The sequence below is a fragment of the Manduca sexta genome, chromosome 19 (assembly GCF_014839805.1).
Source record: "Manduca sexta isolate Smith_Timp_Sample1 chromosome 19, JHU_Msex_v1.0, whole genome shotgun sequence".
Taxonomy (NCBI): domain Eukaryota; kingdom Metazoa; phylum Arthropoda; class Insecta; order Lepidoptera; family Sphingidae; genus Manduca; species Manduca sexta.
Genome location: NC_051133.1, coordinates 13,328,377 through 13,334,264, shown reverse-complemented (window position 1 = coordinate 13,334,264; position 5,888 = coordinate 13,328,377). Strand labels below are relative to the sequence as shown.

General features: G+C 35.7%; 1 non-coding gene across 1 annotated transcript; it reads left to right on the top strand.

Annotated features, from left to right (window-relative positions):
• Nucleotides 1–1,416: 1,416 nt before the first annotated feature.
• Trnay-gua lies at nucleotides 1,417–1,505 on the top strand. The gene is given in 2 exon segments: nucleotides 1,417–1,453; nucleotides 1,470–1,505. It is a non-coding gene; the product is annotated as a tRNA-Tyr (tRNA).
• Nucleotides 1,506–5,888: the final 4,383 nt, after the last annotated feature.

The window sequence follows — 5,888 nt, the reverse complement described above, 5'->3', positions numbered from 1 at the left end:
TTCATTATCACAATATCCCTTTATTATTATACTAGCTGAGATATCCTTTAAACTCAGGCACAAAATGACTGCACGCTAATGAAAGTAGGAATAAGCGAAACAGTTTGCCCGCAGGACTTTTGTATAAGTAGGATTTCTTACTCTGTACTCTTAAGCTTTCTTCGAATGTAGATTTTTAACTTCCTTTTAAAAATGTAAGAATAGGACCGCAGCGTTGAGAAGCAATTAAGCAAGCTGGCATAACTTTCAACATTCTTATTTCATTTAATTTTAAATCTGGAAGTGTCTTAAAATATGTAATTTTTAAAAGTATTTACCTATGTATTGTCTGTGTTCCTTAAAATTCAGAATATTGCTCTATCGTACTTATTTTTCATACTACAATTTACTCAACGCATATCTCGCCTGCTCACAATAATCACCCAAACATCTAATTTTGAATTGTTGCTTGTGGAAAATGTTGTAGGTAACATACGTTATTAATTTGTAAACTTAGACTAAGTACTGTATACATGTATGTTACTGTAAAAAAAATAATAATAACTGTACCGACTGTTCGGAGATGTTTATCTCTTTCTGGTCGACATGTTTTTAGGCATCTCTTCACTTACCATCAGATGCAGTAAAGCCAGTTTGCCGCGACCCCAATAAAAAAAAGGACTAAGTAAGGTAAATTTTGCATTGCGGAATTTGCTAGAAAATAATTCTACCAAGCAAGAGAACTTGGACATCGTGGTTAGTATTGCATACTGATATAGAAACATCAATTTGTGCTATGTGTAATGATCGTATATGGTCATAAAGTATGTCCAATAAGTCATAAAAATAGCTGCTTCTGTTTAATGTTGTACGATAACCGTTAACTATTATGTTATTTGTTTATAATTGTAAGGTATGGTGTAATTGCTCTGAATTTTGTATTTTATTATATTTTTTTGTGATCTTGACGAGCGTTCATGTCTGATAGTTGATGGAAGATATGCCTTTTTAAAGCAACTATCAATTGATATAGTTACAATTACATGGTTTTATAAATGTTTTCTTTTTTACGGTTGTGTATGTTGTCATTGAAGCAATGTGCAATTGAGCCCTAAATTTATGCAGTTTGAGTGATTTTTGCATGATTCGCTTTTTCTTTCTCTTTCGTTACTGTATCTGTGCTGCATATAAACTACACTGTACTGCTCTTTGTGCCAGCGATTTCGTAATTATTTGTATTGACACATTTCTAGTGGTTCCTACCCAATTTGTATTAGGAAAAGTAAAAGTTACAGGATTATTATCGTTTAGCATAATAATAGAACCAGCATCGAAGTTCCAAATTATTCTTTTTTTTTATTAATAATCACGTTCTAAATTATTTATTCTTATCAGGTACATACATGCAGATACAGATGTTTACTCTCTTACGTATGACCTTCGATAGCTCAGTTGGTAGAGCGGTGGACTGTAGAGGTTAAAAAGTTGTTATCCATAGGTCGCTGGTTCAAATCCGGCTCGAAGGATCACTTTTTATTTTTTTTAAACCATTTCAATATTATTAACATTTAGAGAAAAACACCGTAATTTACATAGTTTTCCAGTTAAAATAAAGCCCTGACCAGCTGTATTCGTAAACAAAACTCGATAATTATCCTTTTAGACTACTATTGAGTTTACTTAAATACAGAGTGCATTTCATTATAAAATAAATGTTAATTTCTACATGCACTAACAAATAAGAAACTACTTACGAAGAGTGCGAAGATTGAAACATATCGTTTCTTAATTGAAGGTACTGTTACACTAATTACGCACTACAGACGTTTCAAAAGTTCTGCAACCATTAAGCTGAAATCAATTAATAAGATAATGTTAACATCATACTAGTCATACTTTCACATAAATAGCTAAAACAATATAGAGGGATAATTGCAATTATGTTTATCTTATTAAGGATGCATGTCCTATCATACAGAAGTCGTTCGAGTCTCTGGCACATGGCAAACAATTTATTAGCATTTTAATTACAACTGTATAAAAACACGTGACATTTGTAATTGTAAGAGAAACGGCGCTGCGGGACCAGTGTATGTTTTTACTGTGCTCTGTACGGTTGTCAATAATACTGTTATATCCAAAGTTCAAGTGGTTTTGGTTTTAAAGTTATGGTTGTGGGGTTTGGTTCTGTTTTGATGTTGGAATTGTCTAGAATTTTATTGATGAAATTGTTTTTGTATTTTATGCAACTTCTTTTATTTTCTGCCACTGTTTATTTATCGGCAATTTTGCCAATCAAAGACAAAAGGTTCTATCGAAATTGGTGTGGTTCATTTGCGTTATCCATAGCTATGTTTTTTTTTTTGGAGATCTGCCGTGGTTTTCACCGTGGGTATTCTGCGAACAGTGTACAAGCGATCCCCCGGCTTAGCAACCAGACCCTGTTAGGATTTGGTAGACCCTATCGCTATCACCGAGGGTGCCAGCGGACGGTACGCTGGCAACCCACGGCTATCCGGTCTCAGAGCCTGGGAGAAAGAAGGGAGGGGATAGGGTGAAAGAATAGAAAAGGAAGGAGATGGAGCCATCTCAGGATAGTTGGAAGAGAGAGGGAGGGGAAATGTTCGCAAACCCGTATAGGTCTCAATGTGTATTTACTATGAGGTATACATACTGAACTGTGTGCCTAGGATCGCGGCAAATGTGCCCCCATGCATGGGCGTGCATTTGGTGTGGAGACCAAGCGCACAAGAATTACCTCGGGAGGGTCCATTGCTATGTTAGTAGTATGAAATGTAGAGCTATGCCATGGTCTAAGTTTAAAAGGTATTATAGAATCAATCAGATCGGTTTGTCGGTCAGGCTGGTATTGCAGCAAGGAGCTGAATGAGGATTTCCGTTGTTGGCACAATGGTTATGTTTGTTATATTTATTTATGTATTGTTTTTCCTTTTATTATTTATGTTACTGTTATAGTCTCAATAATAAAATTTTACTTACTATAGGCAGTTTCAATTCGTGTTTGTGTGGAAAGATACCAATGGTTTCCTGAAAACTTGGTGACAATTTTGCTGTTACTTCGAGTCGCGATGGCTGCAAAAAGTCAGTAAAATGTCGCAGGTCTTCAAAGTATTCTTTATTTTAAACGTTGATGACATCTCCTCTGTTTTATTGGTATTGTAGGTGCTGGGAATCAATGAGATGATTGATTAATTGTATAATTGACCTTTACTACTTCGCCGGTCATGCGCATTTCAAAGACTCCATGCAATGCATAAGAAACGTGTTGAAAGACAGTAAATCTAAAACAACAATTTTTATGTTAAATTCCCATTTTCCGTGTTTTTCCGTTGTAATTGATACTTAAGTTTAACAAAAGTTTTCGATATATCTGTAATTGCTTCTAATTATAAACTCGATTCTAATGCAGAGGACAAAAACAAGTCCGTGGAAGCTATTCATCGGACGGAGTTTGAGGGTGACCATTCATCCGGAGCGGAGACGTGTGGCGCATAACACCGCGTTCGGTTCCATGTACGTGCACAGTCTTGCTATTCATTCGAATGGTCAAATTGTAACGGAAAATTGAGAATTCGTTCAACGTTTTATTTACGTATTTGGGAAAATTTGTTACATTTTATAAAACAAATTTAAAGATAAAATAATTTACGAATGAAAACGACGCTTAATCATATAAAATATATAAGATATATATTTACATTTCCTATATTTAGCAGTTACCTTCTTACACGGACGGTATTATGTAAGTTACCGAAATATTTGATGTCAATGATAACCAAAACACATTACTCCATGAAGTTACGACTCAATTACAAGCATCTCGTATCAGTGATCCGGCCACCGCGGCGAGATACAAAACACACAATACCATAAACGCATCAATAATTGTACCAATTTACAGATAAATAATTATTATTTGGGCACGAATTGTGCGTTTATCGGGCATCGAGCCCGAACGCGACCGACCGTAAGCTTTGCGAAATGAACGGGGATTTGACATTTAGGATTACTAAAATTACTAAACTTATAAATAAACTGCGCTAAACAACAATAAATACGTTTTTTTCCTTCGTATCCTGCACTGTTGTTTATTCTTTAAACTGATTTTAAATAGAACAATATTAGAGTTTCTTTTCTGGTGAAAACTGTATTCCGATCTGGTGGCAGAGTTAATATTGACGGAATCTAAATCATGTATTATACAAGTTCAAATAAATTGTTTTAATGCATTTAAAAAGTCAATCAATTACATTAAGACCTCTGTATCTTCTATAAGTTTGGTGATGTTGTGTTAAACATTATTACGGCAAATAAGTTGATTGTGAATACAAAATTTTGTTTAAAATATACACCTCTTATTCATAGACGTTATTTATCTAAGGACGGAGCATTGCTGTGATAACAAGTCTGTTTCTCAGCTTTGTTTATCTGACAGCCAACTAGATTTAAGTAGTATCTCAATATTAGCCAATCATAACGGCCCTATGTCTACGCACTGCGAAGACTGCCATGCCGTCAGCATTGAGAAACAGACTTGTTATCACAGCAATGCTTCGTCCTTAGATAAATAACATCTATGAATAAGGAGGTAACTTTTTAAATGTAACAGAACACAGAGGCAACAACCATTAAATCCTTTATTATTCAATTCATTCGTTAACAGAAGAGAAATGATCTGGAGTTAACAATTATACATATGTGCGTATGATTTCGTCATATAATAGTGACATAATATCATATCACTTGGGATCACCCATGTGCCCGATAATTTGGTGTCGCAATCCCCAGGAACCAGTCCGCAAAGACCCGCGGCCAGTAGGCTTTAATTACAACACATAATTCAGTGCAGCGGTACTCGCCGAGCGCATGCGCAATGTTTGTTTATTTTCATCCATTTGTCTTACCGATCTTACCACTTACCAGCCGCTAAAATATCATATTCAATTATTTTAATATTGTTAAGCGTTACATTTAATGTTTTTGTTAAAACGCGGGTATTTGTAAATTCGTGGGTGCGGTTTCAAGTTCAATATACAGTTCCGCGGTTGTATGTTATAAGGCAATATTTCTTGCACTGTGTTGTTTTATTAACTTCTTATTGTAATGAAATTCCTTCTATTTCTTATGATGGTTTGGATTTAAAAACAATACCCCGATGTAGTGCGCGGTGATAGGGCGCACGAGCGACTGCGTATCAAAGACGCTCCACGTGTAAGTTGAATATCGAACAAGGTCAATTTGCCAAATTTTCTTGATTGAACTGTCAATTATTGAACTTCTGAAAGTTGGGTCTGATAAAAAACCATAGTAAAAAGCAACTTTCATGCGAGTAGGGTCGGTAATTATGAATTTTTCACACAGCCGTACACTTTTGTTTTGAGCTGCGCGCCGCCGACGCGCCCGTTCCACCGTCCGCCAGTCCGCCCGCATCGCGCTCTGTATCTGCGATTGTAATGACAAATTGCCGTTGAATTTTGCACGCAACACAACTATAAGACGTAGTAATGTATGCGACTTTACTTGCCAGAATTTAGTTTGAAAAAAGAGATTTAATAGGTGGTAAATCCCTCGAATGTAAAACTTGTCTCCTTAGATATTTTACCACTTTATTTCAGCCGCTAAGCAATGTGTAAGTACTGTTGTGTAGGCAGTGTTACTGCGTATTATAAAACACCTAAATCTTAACTATGACGAAATTAGCACAGTTCATATCTAAGTGTGTTTCACAATGTATAGTTCTGAATTCGTCACTCGTGGAACTGGAATACCTACTTAATAGGTATTTAATTTTTATCCACGAAAACGCGCCCTACTCCTTTCTCTAATCCCGTGTACATTTATGCTCCTCCCGCGATTAGGGCATTCTCTAATGATAGTGCGGCTTCGTG